General features: G+C 37.8%; 1 protein-coding gene across 9 annotated transcripts in view; it reads left to right on the forward strand.

Moving 5' to 3' along the window:
- MLLT10 (MLLT10 histone lysine methyltransferase DOT1L cofactor) overlaps positions 1-13755 on the forward strand; it is a 137745-nt gene that overhangs the window by 30961 nt on the left and 93029 nt on the right. The window lies entirely within an intron of this gene.

The following is a 13755-nucleotide window of genomic DNA, read 5'->3' on the forward strand; positions in this document are numbered from 1 at the left end:
CCCAGACTGAATGCATCAGTACATTCTCAAAGAATAGCTCTTTCATGCCTGATTTACGAATACATTCTGTAACAAAGAAGTTAGAGTTGAAAAGTTGCAGTAGTGATTACTTGTCCCTTGCATCTTTCTAATTTCATCATTTGGGTTATCATGAGTTCTGCTCCTGCTGAGTAGAACTGCTAGAGAAAGTCTTTGCTGAATATCCTGTATTGGTTATGTTTATATTAACAGCTGGGTGATATTAATGAAAAATTTCAATTAACTTTTCAATCACTGCTGGAATTCCTTCTCTTTTTACTAGATACTTCTAAATGCCTGTCCATCATCTATCTGTAAATAGCCTGGTCATTTTGATACTGAGCCCTTTTTCTCATGAGAGGAGAAAGTATGATCAGGATTCTGTGTTTCATTTGGACACTATGTAAATTGTATTCTGGAGATTTTATGCTCCATGTGTAATATTCTAACTAATTTATATCTTAGCCTGGTGTTGATGCAGCTTTGCTATTTCTGTTGCAGTTGAGTTGCAGAAACACAATACCTGCTTGTGTTCAGGCTGATCTACCCTTTCCCTTGTCTGCACTTTGGCTGCAACGTACAGTATAACCTCTAGTGTTCACCATTCTAGTGTCTGCTTATCTCAAACACGTTAGTGATAGTGTCACTTGTGAGTGTTGGGAGATTGTATGAAGTCTGTGTTGTCTGTGTGTCAGTGAAACTACCATCTTAAGCGCCAGTACGGTGCTTTAGCCCTAGAACCATTCTTCCTCTCAGACAGATTGATACATGGCAGCGTTTAATTTCTTCAGAAATGGCAGCTGGACACTTGCTTTTTTTTAGGAAGTAAGTAGCAAGAAAGTCTCAAACCTCTTGAAATATACAGTAAGATTTGTGAAGTGTGAAGTAGCTGAAGTGTTTTTTCTGTTGTTATACTTAAAGAAGTGTTTGGGAGTGCCTTGCTATTCACCATGGTAATTTTGCAACTTTTTCTTTTCATAAAGTCTTGGGGACATATTTTGACACTGTGCATCAAAGATCTGAGCATTCGATTAGTTACCTCTCTTAACTGTACAGTTAGCTGTATTAATTTTAATTATGAATTCTTGTCTGAAAGTGAGTTACTGTGTAAGATTGAAGTTATTTAAGTGATGTGAACCTTGGAAAAAATGAACTCCAGCTGGTGTTGCATTTCAGAAATCTACATTCTTAGCCTGAAGCTTTCCATTCAAAGAGTTGCCTAATGAGGGATTGTGCCAGAAGAGTTTCAGACTTAAGGAAATATTACTGAAGCTCATGTAATGGGTATGCCAGTTTAAAATTATATTTACAGTAGGTTAATACTTGGAGTATTTTTAATGCTCTTACACTATTTGTTGTCACAGGAAATGATAAAAAGATGCAGGTATTCCTGAAGGAACTTTGAAACAAATGTTTCTTATTAAACCTTGTAAGGATCCAGCTGTAGAAATTTGTAATTATGGGGTCTTTCTGTAAGTATAGAGATAATTAAATTGTCTTAGCTTTTCAGAACAAGGTAAGAAGTTACTGATTTTATGTCAGTGATACAAAGTTAGCTTCCTTCTGCCTTCTGGCAACAAGTAACTTCATTTTGTGGCCAGAAAACCAATACAATTTATGTTTTGAATATGCAGATAGCTTAGCTTATACACGCTCTGCTGCTTTTGTAGGTTTTTTGGGTTTTTTTTTGGTAACAGTCTTCTGGATATTTGCTTTTTAATAACGTGAAGAAACGTGGGTGTTTTTGGATGTTGATGATACTGCATTTTCTTTTACGTCAGGACTCTTAATGTTTTTTGGTCTACTGAGCTTTTACTGTAGGGTTCCACGATTTTCTTAACCTACAGTGAGACATTGTTACTGCAGGGACGGTCCTTGCTATGCATTACTTCATCCTCTGTGATGGTACCGGCATTTAAAACTAACACCCTTCCCCAGGTTTATTTTCACCTAAATGAAATCAGTTCCCTGCTGCAGCTGACCCTGCTAATGCTGATACAGGGGAATGACCAGGACTATTTTTTTTTAGCAGCAGCCTGTGCAGCTGTCTTAAGTCAGTTGCATAATTGTACCTGCAAGGAGCCTAATCTTATCTCTTACGTAAGGGTGGTATATTGCCTCTAAAAACTCTGGAGCAGTGTAAGATATGTGTGACACAGTTGTCTGGGAATCAAACTTGTTTTTAAGTATTACTGACTGGCTAGAAAATAGTAATGGTATATGGTGTGGTTGTGTTGGTGTGCTGTGGGTTTTTTTGTGTCGTGTTCCCCCACCCCCCAAGTGTCATGAAGTTCCTTTGTGTGCATTCTTCCTCCTTCTCCCTCTCCTTTTATTGACCTGTTCCTGCTTATCTGACTTTCTGGAGATCAGCACTTCTGTAGACTTTCTTTTTTGGTTTCATATTTCTGGTTGGAGACATCTACTGTATCCTAGTCATGCTTATCTGTGCAGTTGCTGAGGGTTAATGTTGCGTTCTCCAGTATCATCTATGGAAAATACAGAATTTTCAGTGATACAATAAATACAGCATTCTTGGAGCTGAACTGTCATGGGTCTTATACAGAACGTGAAAGTGCTGGCCTGAGATCGTAGGAGGAGAGGAGCATATAGTGGAGGCCAAGCAACATTTCACCTGCTTTCTTTCTCAGTACGAACTGGATTCTTGGGAAAGTTCTTGTATGCTTTCTCAGAATACTTTCCCAGCCTACAAGAATTTATGCTTTGGGACTTCTTGAAGCAGAGGTGGTATTTTTTGTATTTAATGGAACAAGAGTCCTGTACACTATTAACGTGTCCACTTCTGTATAAAGGTTTAGTGTCCATAATGTTGTCTGGCAGGGAATTTTGCAGTTGATCTGTATGATGTGTCAAGATGTACACAGGTTTGTTTTGAACCTGTTACCTCACACTTCTATTTGATACCACTTGGCACTTGCTGAGTGATAGGAAGTGACATAGAGCAGTTATTCTATGTTCACCGTTTCAATACCTCTTCTGGCTTTATAGACCTCTGTCATATTCTTCTTTTGTCTCCTTTTCAGGATGAAGCCCAGACTGATTGGGCATTCCTTGTATACAAAGCTGACCAACCCCTTTCCCCTTCACTATATGTCTTCCAAATGATACATAATCCTTACCAGAGCTGAAGATGAAATTTTAGAGAAGCAAATCTACTGCACATGATGCCATGGAATCTAGACTTCAAAATGATTACAGTATGGTTTAGTGTTCCCTAACATAGACTATGAATGTAATTATGGGTCACCATTTCTTGGTGCAAATTTTTCTCATTAATTACAGAACGTTTTCACTAGCCTAAACATTCATACTACCTCAAGACTAGGACAGATCCTGAAATTGGAACACAAGTACTGATTTTAGTAAGGCTTTTGCCTGAAGAATCTTCTTGAAATTGCATGTGCTGTTTTCTGCATCTGCTCTGAAAACAGAAGACATAGGTAATTCACATTTTTGAGGTGTTAACTATTTTTACAGCCCTAGTTAGCTCTTGGCTATTTGGGTTATTGGAAGTGGGGAGTGGGGTAGGGGAAGTTCAGTTATCCTAGATAATAGTGACTGTACTAGCCAAGTGGTTTCTAGACAGTGTTGTGGAAACATTCTGCTTAATGTTGGAAACTCATGCAGATGGTTCTGCACTGAGTTGCTAGTATATCTGGAAGGAGTAAAGAGTTCATGTGAAGTGCCAAGTGGAAATGGCATTTTTTGTTGCTCATAACCTTTTTTGGTACACTGGAGAGTACACAGATGCCTGCCTGTTCTTGGCTTGGTGTGATGGTGGCTGTTGTTGCTGTAATTGGAACCTGTAGGGAGCCCAAAGAGATAATTCTGTCTGGATTTGAGTGGAATACATCCTAGTCTGCTTCAGTGTCCCCCCTGTGCTCTCCATTGTCAGAGACCTGAACTGACCCTGAACAGAAGCAGCTAAGATCTGGTTGCACGTGTTCAGTCTCTTCACACTGTGTGAAAATGGTCATTCTGCTCCTGTGCTTGCACAGATCTTGGAAACAACACAGTTGCGTTTAGCATAGTGTAGCCTGGACCAATATTGATGGTGTGGCTTATATGTCAGGGATTATCTGTGCTAAGGATTATTAAGAGTTGACTGTATTTAGCTGCACATTTGATTTAATTAATTTTCTAAGAGTAGTGGAACACTGCATGGTTATGATCAGGGTGAGTCTCAGAAATTTTAGGAATAAACTTTGAATATGTTTTAATATTTTGGCTGCCTAATATCTGTGACTGCCTTATGGCTATGCTTAAGTTTTGTGAACAAAAAATAGTCGTCTCTATATGTGGACTTCGTGGAATTTGTTTTTTCCATAAACATTAGGAGTTTTTCAGTGTTCAGAGACTGGACGGCAGTTCTATAAATCCTCTTAGGTTATTTACTGGGGTTTTTTAATTTGTGTATTTATTTATTAATTGATACTAGTAGTAGAAAAGTCGAATTGAGTTGAAAAAAAAACTTTTTCTATATATTTATTGACAAAATTCCTTGCAAAGCTTGGTATTCATGTTCGTTTAGGGGTACCACTGTGGTTTTAAACACATGACTGAATATAAAAGTTTTTTAAAATGAGAAAGGCTGATATGTATATGAGTTGCTTATTGATTTGCTGTCTTATGTCTAAGAAGGCTATTGAAAGAGAGAGTAACTTTTCTTTAGCTTCGTACCCTGTATGTGGATTAGTAGTTGGACAAAATATAAACACTTTTTTTTTTTGAAAAACAGAAAAGCAACAAGCGAGCATTTGTTTGAAGAGACTTGAGAACTGTAGGCTGTTTGACAGTTTTGGCCTTTTCAGTTCAGTAATGTTTCCTTAACTGTTGCAGTAATTTCCTCTGGGTTTTTGACACTCAGGAGGAAATAAAATCATGACCATTTGAACTGATTATAGTTTTTTGAATCCCAATTCTTTTATCTTGTCATAATACTGAGTATGCAGTCAGTTTTTTTTTTTAAACAAGTTGTTCAGTTATATCTAATATTGTGCATCTCCTGTTTAAATAGTTTTCTCTACAGTAATCTTTGTCCACAATTTTCTGTAAGCCTAAAAGGCTTGATTTTGCTCTACAAGGTGTTTGAAATCTGATTCCACTGGATGATGATCAGGAATGCTGTATAACAGCATTCTTTGTGTGACTTTTCACCAAGACTTCTTTCATGCAGCTGCTTGGGAAAAGGCCAGCTAACAATGTGGTGGTTTTATGTCATGTCATCGTCCAGGCTCTCTTCCCATCCCCTGGGTTAGTGTTGGGATCTCCCAAGTCTATAAACACATCATATGCTACGTTTTCCTATTGCTATTGTTTTTATTAGAGTCAGCAGCTCTCAGGTTTACAGTTCTGATGAGTTTTCTTAGTATTAATGTCTAAGGATGTGGATGGTATAATGTCATATGTACACATTCAGGCATATGCATTTTGCAAGAACTGTTTACCTACAAATGTTCTGGTCCTTTTATGCAGATTTGCAGGAATTTGTATGTGTGGTGGTGTTTCACCCTGGCCGCCCCGCCCCCCTGCCTCCCTCAGGAAAGACAGTAAAAATGGATAAGCAGTTTAAAATATTTTACTAATATAAATATACATATTACCATATAGTCTATATTGTATATTTATTATTTATATTGCTTGTAATAATAATGTATAACTAGGAAAAATTTTTAGAGCTTTAGATAAATATTTATGACATTTCTTCCGTTTGATCTATAAAAGGGTTTCCTGAGGGAGGGGGAAGAGACTATATTAATGCCATAGCATGCCAGATAAAATTGTTAAAGCTATTAGCTTACTCAGTGGACAAGTAGAATGTAATCTGTAGCTGTTTCAAAAACAAGCTATTTGTTGTGGTGCTGTGTAATGACCCAAAGTGACTTTTTCTAATGTATCAGTTCTTTACCTGAGGAACACACACATTTGGATAAATGGATAGTTTAATGAAATTCTATAGTAGGACTCTGTAGAGTGAAGCCTTTTCTTCACAGACAAACATATTATTTTTTTTTTAAAAACAAACAAACCAACCCAGAAATTGTCCCTTTGTTCTATGTACCAGTGATAAAGTTGACTGCCAACTACAGTGGTGAGATCTCTAGCGGTTAGTGTGAGCACCTTCTTTTTACCCACCTTTGAAAAGAGTGGGTCAAACAATATACTGAAAAATACTATATTAACTATACCGGGGTAAAGAAAGGTAGTGACTTGAGCTGTCAGATTTCTTTTCTGCAAGTTTTACTGCCTTTACACGGGAAAGGAAGATCGGGGTCAGAAAAAAAGTGTACAGAATTCCTTAATGAAGAGACACTTAACTAAGGGTCTCAAACAGTACTTATTTTGTACTGTTTGCCCTCTGGCAAATAGTAACAGTTATCGGTCTTACTTATATCATTGCTGGATTCACCTTTTAGAGTAGAGCTGAGTCTTTGGGTCAGTCAGCAGATCTGATAATTGTGGAAACTGAGGGTGCAATTTCATTTAATCTAGGACAACTGTTGACCTGCTGAAAGGAGTGGACTGTGGTTTTCCCATGGCTGGGTGTTTCTTCACAGGTGGTTTTGTGTATGGTAATCACATGACCTCAGTATCAATTGCATCAACTTATCTACTGATCTTACTGGAAGGTAAACTTGTTTTTCCCCAAGTTTAGTAATCAGGTGAATAAAATTTTATCTGCTCTGCTACATGTCAGGTTTATATTACAAGGAGAGGGCAGGGATGTACAGTTGAAAGTGAAGAGTAAGGTAAGACCTTACCTTTTAGTGACAGCCCACAACTGAAATGGATTGAGGTGTATCCTTAAATTACAACCTGGAGCAACCCTAATATGAAACTAACCTTTCAACAAAGAAAGATTTTTCCATGCTAGAAGAATACATTCACTTGGTTTAGGAGTGAGCTGTAGTTACCAATAAAGTAAAACTTAGTGAGATATAATGGACTGTTTAGGAACTTACACAGAACACATAAATAAATTTTACTCTGGAATTGGTGCATGGTTCAGAGATGGTGATGACATACCAGAACTCTCTTGTGGGACCACACTAGCACTATGGCTGGATCTCAGTGTGACTTTATGATTCTTTGCAGCACAGCTTCAACACTGATTGTGGGACATAATGCTAGTGTAGTGCCTGCTCCATGTCTGTGTTCACAAGCTATAGGTAGACTTCTCTTGATTTGGATGGTAGAATGGATTATAAGTCTGTTGCTGTTATTTTTATCATGAAGTAACAGATTATAAAAGCAAGGCTTCAAAAATTCCACTGGCAGGTGATTTAAAAGTACTATGAATTTATTTACAGTGAAAGTTCTTGTGAATCAAGTTTTGGACACTTAAACAGTAGTTGTAAAGGCAAAAATATAGTTAGATGGGTAATATACTGTATATTATTTATTTTCCTGGGTTTTCTTTGTTGATTTTAGATTACTTTGTTAGAGTTCGCTTCTAGTTTTAGAGTTCTTTGTTGGCAACAGCCCTTTGTTTGCTGATGATGAAATTGTTAGGAGTTACCTGTTCTCCATTGCATTGGGATAACAGATCAACTATTGACTTTTGGTTTGGGTTCTGGAGCCTGGGATTTCTTATTCTGAATGTTAGAGTAATGTATATTCAAATTATGCCTGCTAAGTATGTACTGATAGGTTTTCACTGAGTTAAAAATTAGTTAGGCACCTGAAATAAAAATCTCAGCAAAAGATTGGTATAATTTGGATAGGTTCTGTGCTGGTAATTAAATATTTTGCATGCCAGAATGAGATGTAAAAATCGGCAGAGCTCAGTAGTGTGTTTCTGAGGGATAAATAAAAATAAAAAAGGGCTCAAGTGAAAAGCTTATTTAAACTTTGGAGACTTTTCAGCATGTATTTCCAATTTCTGATATTGGAGAAAACTGTTTTCATTATTATTGTTACCTACGTAGATCTTAGAGTTGCGTTTTGTATGGTTTTGATGTTGTTTTAGTGTTGGTTGAAGTTGTTTCCTAAGATCTTTTCAAAGGAGAGTTTCTTAGCTATACTTGTGTGACGTTATCTTAGAAAGCACAGTGGATTTACCTTTTTTTTTTTAAGATTAGCAGCATTTCCCAAAGAAAGAACTTGAAAGTACAGTTGAAGTAAATATTTTTAATGTTAATTTGGCAGTCACCAATAAGTTGTTTCCAATAAATAAAAAAACCTGATGATATTTTACAGTTTCTGGATGGAGGCATTGATTGTTGTAGAATGCTGGTTCATTTAAAGTAAAAGAGGCAGTGAATTTGCCCACGCATGGTAGCCTGCTGCGAGTATTTTTTTTCAGCAGTTACAGAGAAGGCAGTCCTGTTAAGAATGCACAGAAACAAGCAAATTCGGTGGCTGATTTGAATCCTTATTATAAATTTCTTAATTTCTTGTTTTTAAGCTAAAGCCTAAGTTTATTCTAAAATAAGCAAGCCAGATATTATAATGTAGTAAAAATATTGAGAAAGCACATACATAAAACGGCCACCTTCTCAAAGATTTAAGAAATAGTAAGTCAAATAAGGAAAAATACAAAGAAAAGGAAATTCTGAGGACAGGAAAGATTTCAAGAACATTTTGCAAGATGACAGTACCTGCATTTACAAAAACATTTGTGCTCCTCCCCAAGTTAAAGTTGTCCTGAAAAGGGTGATAAAAGCAAAAGTGAATTGAGTATAAGCAATTTAGTGGAAGTAGTAAGAGTTTGTTAGTAATTATTGTAAATTTCATAAGTAAAGTTAAAATAAGTGAGTAATAAATCTGTGGCCAGGTGTTTGGATGCAAACCCTGTGCAACCAAAGTGAATGGAAGCTTCTCATGGATTTAAGCAGTAAAGGATGTGGTCTATATAGCTGGCTTTAAAAAACTAATTTGGAACAAAACCATCTGATAAATGGCATGAGATCCTGGTTAAGTTTGGAGAACAATTAAGAAAAGTCAGAGTATCCTATTGTTATTTCTGTGTGGTGTTTTGGGCGAAGAGGAATGGTGATAAATTAATTTCAGTTCCAACAGCAACCACTGAAAATGTTTGAAACGTTATTGAATGTGTAGAACAGTGCTACTGGGTTTTTTTAAAACTCTAAAACATGGGTATACAACAGTGTGTTTCACACTTAAACATTGGTAAGGCTCAAAGAGATGATGGGGTTTTTGGGGGGGAGGGAAGAAAAAGGTGTATGCTTGCTGATGATAGTTGCCCAGGAATAATGTAGCAAGTGATGTGAGTAAGGAGTTTCAGCACAATCTTAATGGCTTAGATGGAGTTAATTGAAAAATATGTATTTTAATGTAGTCTTAAATATTATAAGTCCTTTTAAATGCTTGCTTCTGTTACCAGCTGTGCGTACAGTTTGCATGGGTGTGTCTTCAGGATGTTTCATTATCACTGCAGACAAAGTAAGCAGTTGCCATACAGTAAGAAACAGTAGACAAAAGCACTCACCTCTGAACATGGCAATAGCTACTTTATTCTGTTGGGGTTCAGAGCTCTGTGCTCTGCCTGAGAGTAGTTGTCTAAAAGAGAAGAAAGTGGCAGTGGAAGATGGGGGAGGCATTTTCTCACCATGTTATATAGTCAAGAGCCCTCTCGGTTGCAGAAAACATGAAGAGTAAAGTCTGCTTGTATGCCAGTAGCTCGTTCTTCCATCAGTGAGGCAGGGGAGAGCTATCACTCTTTGGCTGTACGTGTCCTTGCTTCCATGCTTACTCTTTGTAGCAAAAGTGACTAGGTTTTTGATGCTAAAGATGGTGGTAGTTTGCTTCATTTTCCGTTTCCCTCTGCTACTGTCTGGTCCTTACATGGCAAAACTGAATCTTCTTGACCTTCCTTAAGTTGACAAGTTTTGTGGAGGAGTCTGCAGACCACCTTGAGTTCTCCAGAGATGGAGACTCCGCAGCATCTTTAGGCAACCAGTCCTTAACCACACTTGTTATGAAAAAGTGTCTTCCTTATTCTTTCTTCACGGAGAGCTGCTGAACCTGCGTGTCTTTCAGCTCTTCCAGGTGAGCTGCGTTTTGCGCTCTGACAATTTTATATTGTTTCACTTTGGACGAAAGAACATTTAAGCAGTTGTGTACGATGTATCAGAGTTCTAGTGGGAGCTGGTGCTGGAGTGAGGCTTCTTTTATGATGTAGGCGTTTGAGGCTGATAACATAAGGGTGTTGCAGCCTCCCATATGCTTAAATTTTTATTGGACAGGTTGTGATTTTTCAGCAAGGTCCGATTATCTGGAATCTAAAGATACCAGATAGAAACCAATGGAAGAGGTCCCTAGTCCTCATTTCCTTGGACACTTATTGACCCCTTATTCAAAAAGTGTATTAGTGCTGTGGTACTTCATTTGTTTCATTATATAGATACCATTTTTGTTATAATGGAAGATAAAGGTATACTATTGCCCACACCTATTCTGGATGTGCAGTCCAAATTTGGAAATCGGAATATAGTAAGCTTGTAGATTTCTAGCTATGTTGGTGTGGTGTGGGGTGTTGTTTTTTTTTTTTTTTTTTTTTTGACAGTGATGGAGTAGTATTCAGTTAAAGGTACTTCTGAAACTGGTTTCTTGTCGTGAAAATTCTTTACTTACCTAAATTTCAGTTGGCTTAGTAAGTGGGTTGGTTTGGGTTTTTTTTAATGTCTCTGATATATTGTATATATTTACGTAATAATTTTTCATTATAAGTAAGTGTAACTGGAGTACAGGCTTAATTACCTCTGAAGTAAAAGCTTTTGCCAACTGTTTATGAGTAACTAACTGGAGAAGGTTTTTTCAAAATTTCAGTGACACTTTTCTACTGGTTTAATGGCTTTATTAGATGAATGGTGTTTCTATTTGAGTTATTTTTTGAGAGGAGATTAAGACAAATATTCACCATTAAAACTATGTTAACATTTATTTATCTGTCATTAGTAAGATGACTCTGGCTTAGGGCAGTTTGCAAGTCTTAAAAGCCCTTATAAACAATCAATCCTTGAAGATATTTCAAGTGGAGGAGAGAACAAAAACAAGACTGTGATTGTAATAGTTTTTTTCAGTCTGTCTGTTAATGATAATTTTTAAATGGTCTGTTGGAACTGTTTTTAAAAGCAGCTCAAGTTGGCAGTTTATACTTTCTTTTCCCTCCTCTTTTATTAGTCTCATGATTTTTCTATGTGGAATAATTCTACCAACTATTTGTGAATAAAATAATGAAGCAGCATAGATACTGTATTTAGTTGCAGATGAAATAGTAGAATGGTGTTATGTTGACTGTAAGGGTTGTATGTGTGCTTTTCATTTTCTATATAAATTATAACTTCCAATTTAGTAAATGGGGAAGTGGAGGACACCAATTGGCTGGAAGCAACTAAAAGAGATTTGTGCTTTTCATTCTTTTCTTAAAAGCATGTATGTAGTTCTGGATACTAAATACCATCCCAGAATCTCAACAATACTACTGTTAAGTAAGCACAACTTTACATTTAGCTCAGTTTGAGAGTCATAGTACAGTTGGGTGAAGAAACTAAGAACCTTTAGTTTTGGCAGAGTAGTTAAAAAGAGAAAATCCAAGGTGAAAACAAAACTCAAAAAGGTCTGCAGTGAGGCAGTATGTTGTGGTTGGGGATTTTTGGTTGTTGTGTGTTGTGGTTTTTTTTTTTTTCTTCCCCCTGTTATAGGATGCATTTGCACAATGATAATTTACTTTGTTTACGTAATCTAATATCTGCTAGATTATCTAATGGTGTAAATCTGTCACTTTATGTCCTTAATATATGCATACAGGTAAGCCTGGGTAGGAGGAAAGCACAATTATTTTTAAGGTGTACTGAAGGTCTTGTGACAAAAGACTTCATTTTTCCTCTTGGGGAAGAACAGAATTAGTGCTAAATGATTAGCTACACCAAATTCACTTTCAGATGAGGTAGCTCTGTACTATGCAATATTACTCTTGTAATGCTATTATTAGTATCAGTATATTAATATGTTGAGTTAGCTATGTAGCAGCTTCTGCTGAATTTACAGTTATTGCAAACTGTCCTCCACTGAAACAAATTGGCAACTCTCAGGATCTTAGTATTGAAAAAAGGCCTAAAGTTAGTAGGTTTCTTTCTGAATTGGCGATTCCCTCTGCCCCCGTCCAACCAAATGTCAGACAATTAGGAATGTTTACTTCTTGAAAGGTTGTTAAACACAGTATGATAAGTAACTAAGCACTTATTGATGACCCCAAGTTAATCACAGAATCACAGAGTGGTAGGGTTTGGAAGGGACCTCTGGTGAGATCATCTTGTCCAACCCCACTGTTTGAGCAGGCCATGCCTAGAGCAGGGGGCACAGGACTGCATCTGGGTGGGTTTTGAACATTTCCAGTGAAGGAGACTCCACAACCTCTCTGGGCAGCCTGTTCCACTGCTCTGCCAATGTGACAGTAAAGAAGTTTTTCCTCATATTGAGGTGGAACTTCCTGTGTTCCAACTTGTGCCTATTGCCCCTTGTCCTGTCATTGGGCATCACTGAAAAGACCCCAGTCCCATCTTCTTGATACCCGCCCTTCAGGTATTTATAAGTATTAATAGAGATCCCCTCATAGTCTTCTCGAGGCTGAACAAACCCAAGTCTCTCAGCCTTTCCTCATAAGGGAGATGCTCCTGTCCCGTGATCGTCCTTGTAGCTCTCTCCTGGACTCTCTCCTGCAGTTACCTGTCTGTCTTGAACTGGGGAGCCGAGAACGGGACACAGTACTCCAGATGTGGCCTCACTAGGGTGGAGTAGAGGGGGAGGATAACCTCCCTTGACCTGCTGGCCACACTCCTTTTAATGCAGCCCAGGATGCTGTTGGCCGCCTTGGCCACGAGGGCACATTGTTAGCTCAGGCTCAGCTTGCTGTCCACCAGCACTCCCAGGTCCTTCTCAACAGAGCTGCTTTCCAGCAGGTCACCCCCAGCCTGTACTGGTGCCTGGGGTTGTTCCTTCCCAGGTGCAGGACCTTGCACTTGCTTTTGTTGAATTTCATGAGGTTCCCCTCGGCCCAGCTCTCCAGCCTGTCCAGGTCTCGTTGGATGGAAGCACAGCCTTCTGGGCTGTGGAGTGGCTGGGAGCCACTCCTCCCAGCTTGGTATCATCAGCAAACTTGCTGAGGGTGCACTCTGTCCCTTCATCCAGGTCATTGATGAATATATTGAACATGACTGGACCCAGTACAGACCCCTGGGGAACACCACTAGTTACAGACCTCCAACCAGACTCTGCGTTCTAATGAGTTAGAACAGGACTGGGTATAGGACTTGATATTCCCATGAAAGAATGAGTTGGCCACACCTTTAAAGAAGGAAGAGATTTGATACAGGGGATGTGGGGGTGTCTGTGTTGGAACTTCCTTCTATAAAAAGAATACAGGAGTGTAGTCAAATTAGAATTACTTTATTTAAATAAAAAGTATACACAGAAGTCTTATGGTAATGCTTGCATGAATGCTAGTTTTTTCAGATGGTATTTCCCTTTTGCAGGAATTTGTATAGCTTTTACATGATGACTATGTTAATCCAAGAAATCTAAAGAAATAACCTGTTTTCCATTTGTGTATCACTGTTTTTATAAATCATTATTATTTGGATTTCATGGGGTATTACTTGTATAAATTCTCCTGTGAATAAACTTAATGTATTACAGCTCATCTAAATTTTGGATAATATGAACTGAAATGTAAACATGACTTAAGTAACTTATGTC

This window comes from Phalacrocorax carbo, chromosome 2, assembly GCF_963921805.1.
Source record: "Phalacrocorax carbo chromosome 2, bPhaCar2.1, whole genome shotgun sequence".
Classification (NCBI taxonomy): domain Eukaryota; kingdom Metazoa; phylum Chordata; class Aves; order Suliformes; family Phalacrocoracidae; genus Phalacrocorax; species Phalacrocorax carbo.